Source organism: Alexandromys fortis, unplaced genomic scaffold (assembly GCF_014885135.2).
Source record: "Alexandromys fortis isolate MF-2015 unplaced genomic scaffold, M_Fortis_MF-2015_v1.1 scaffold_34, whole genome shotgun sequence".
In the NCBI taxonomy this organism is placed as follows: Eukaryota; Metazoa; Chordata; class Mammalia; order Rodentia; family Cricetidae; genus Alexandromys; species Alexandromys fortis.
The window spans coordinates 5,946,634-5,949,739 of NW_026067933.1; the positions used below are offsets into that span (position 1 = coordinate 5,946,634).

The 3,106-nt window shown below is 34.7% G+C and overlaps 1 pseudogene; it reads left to right on the plus strand.

The window, feature by feature from the left end:
• Positions 1 to 295: 295 nt before the first annotated feature.
• On the plus strand, positions 296 to 1,169 carry LOC126503920 (60S ribosomal protein L5-like; annotated as a pseudogene).
• The last annotated feature ends 1,937 nt before the right edge of the window (positions 1,170 to 3,106 follow it).

The window sequence follows — 3,106 nt, forward strand, 5'->3', positions numbered from 1 at the left end:
AATATTATAACGCATCATTTCCTAAGAAGTATCATTTTGTCTGAGATGATTGCTTCAGAGGAGGTAAAGAGAAACATCAAGAACAGTTAAGGAAGCTGACAAGAATATGAGCAGAAGCAGAGCAATCTTCACAATGAGATATAAGTTTTCACGGTGTCACTTTATACTCATTTAAAGTTTCTTTTCTGTTTACATTACCCTTCACAGTAATCGGCTAAATGACACTCCAGTCCTTTTCCCCTAGAGCCACCAGACTTGCCCGACTGTGTGGAGCTATGCTTGTGGATTTCTGTTCCAGAGGATAGGGATTGTGAATGTTGTTAACAATAAGACTTACTAAAAAAAAAAAGAGTTATCAAGTGAGATTTAGGAAGCGGAGAGAGGGTTAAATCTGACTACTGTGCTTGGAAACAAACGGGGATTCAGGATAGAAGTAAGTACAAGACATCAAAAGACAGGATGATAGTTTCTGTGATTAGCAGAGATATTATCTGCCACATTGCATATGCCCGTATAAAAGGGAATATGATAGCCCAATACAGTGTGAGAACTGGCCCTGCAAATTATGTTACAGCCTGTTATACTGTGCTACTACTGACCCACACACTTCTCAACAGGTTTAGTTTAGACAAACTCTATGAAGGGCAAGAGGAATTGGCTGGAGATGAATACGATGAAGAAAAGCATTAATAGTCAATCTTGGGCCTTTAGTTGCTGTTTGGATGCAGTTCTTGCCTGAACTATAACTGGCAATAATGTTTTCTGGGTCCCTGAAGGGAGCTGTGGATGGAAGCTTGTCTAAACCTCACAGTACCAATCTATTCCCTCCTTATAATTCTGAAAGTAAGGAGTTCAACTCAGAACTTCATTCGAAGTACAGCATGAGTCAGAGTGTTGCAGGCTACCTACATTACCTAACAGAGGAAGATGAAGACATTTATAAGAAACAGGGTCCTCAGTACATAAAGGACAATGTAACTCCAGACATAGAAAAGATGCAGAAGAAAGCTCATGCTGCTACCCAAGAGGACCCAGCCAATGAGAAGAAGCCTGAGAGAAGTAAAGAAGAGGTGGAACTGTCCAAAAATATCCCTTGCTCAGAAAAAGATTGGGTTGTTCAAAAGAAGGCAAGCTTCCTCAGTTTTCAGGAATGGGATGCTGAGAGCTAAAGCAATCTTCTATGAAGATATTTTCATAAAGAAAATAAACATCTTTGATCAAGGAGCCAAAAACGTAACCTGATTTTTAAATATGAGTGTCATAGAATTTGCCTAAATATTGCAGAATGTGTGTTTATGTTTTCTACAGGATTGCCAGTAGCAGCACCTATTATAATGATGGAACAGTTTTCAAAAGAAAGAATTTAATACTTACTTCACTGAATACTATTAACATTATACAATTTTAAAATAATATATTTACACCAAAGGACAGCAAGTGCTCTGAACCACAAAAGCATCTCCCTTGCACCCAAACAATAATTTTATTTTTCTAAAACAAACACATGGCAGTGACCTCACAAAACTGTGTGATAAACACACAGTTACTTCCTAAGAAATTTCCAGTGATATACACAATCTACTTCTGCATTTCTACAACAGCGAGTTGTATTTATATAGAATGTATTATCAAATATGTAATTGATTAATTTCTCATAGTCAAGAGGCAGTGTGGTGAAATAAAATATTGAGTAAACCAACTGCTATAAAATTTACTATACTTTGAAAAACTATTCCTTCAGTAATTCCCAAGCACAAAATAGAATGGTTTCTTTTGTTTATATGCAGTAAAATCTCATGCAAAAAAGCTGTGTATCAAGAAATGGAAACTTTAACAACATAATTAGGTGAGAGAGAGAGAGAGAGAGAGAGAGAGAGAGAGAGAGAGAGAGAGCTTATAAGATGGAGAAGTTAAGAGAATTCACCAAAATTTAAATAAAAAAACAGATTTGATGCTGAAAAATATTATAGAGGACAAATCTACTCATTCTGTGGTGGGTTAAATTCTTTTTGCTGGTGACAGATATACTTTCTCAGGAAAAAAAAAGTGGTACTAAGACAAATTGGTACAAAGGTTAGTGAGCAAAATGCTGTCCTTAAATAAGCCAAGTCTCACATGCAGTGTCTGTGCCATCTTAATAGCAGTAGGGACAGCTCAAATAGTACATCATTAGTGCTGTTTTTGAGCTTATCATGTGTTGTCCAGGCTGGCCTGATACAACACTATCCAGAGAGATGAGAAAGGTTAGTATCAGAGAGGTCCATGTGACAAAAAAATAAAAATATAAAATAAGACACAGGCCAAATTGTTGCAAGGACATAGAGGTTAGAGGATCTTAGAAAACAAGAGAATGAAATTCAGCTTCATTCTATACTTTATAAAAGAAACATTACAACATCCTGACTCATATCTACTGTCACAAATGCGGAGTGAATGACTTTAGTACCCTACTTTCACCAATAGACAGTAAAACAAGCAAAACTAAAAGGACAAAGCTAGAGCTAAATGATGATATAAACTAAACGGACATAATGTAAATGGATATTTACAGAATATTTTGCCCCATAATAAAATAATATAATATTCTTATGAGCATATCACAGAACCTTTAAAAATTGACCTCGTACTTAGATATAAAATGAGTCTCAATAGAAACAAAAAAATTAAATAATTACGATATTTCTTATTTGATCATCAAGGATTAACCTTGATATCAATAACAACAGAAATCTTACAAACTCGTGGAAACTGAACAACTCACTACGGAATGAAAAATTGGTAAAGGCAGACTGTGAAAAAAATAAAAACTTTCTAGAATTGAATGAAAACAAATACCCAAGCTACCCAGACTTATGGTACACAATGAAGTCAATTCTAATAGGCAGATTCATTGGATTAAGGGTTTATATTAAAAATTGACGAGATATTATATTAGTAAATCAGCAGCACAGTTGAACTCTATAGAACAAAAAGAAAAAATATATACCTAAAAGGAATAGATGGCAAGAAATAAATTCAGTGTTGAAATAAATAAAAGAGAAACAAACGAACAAAATTACAATAAATCAATCAGTTAGTTCTTGGAGAAAAATCAGTAAGACTGGCA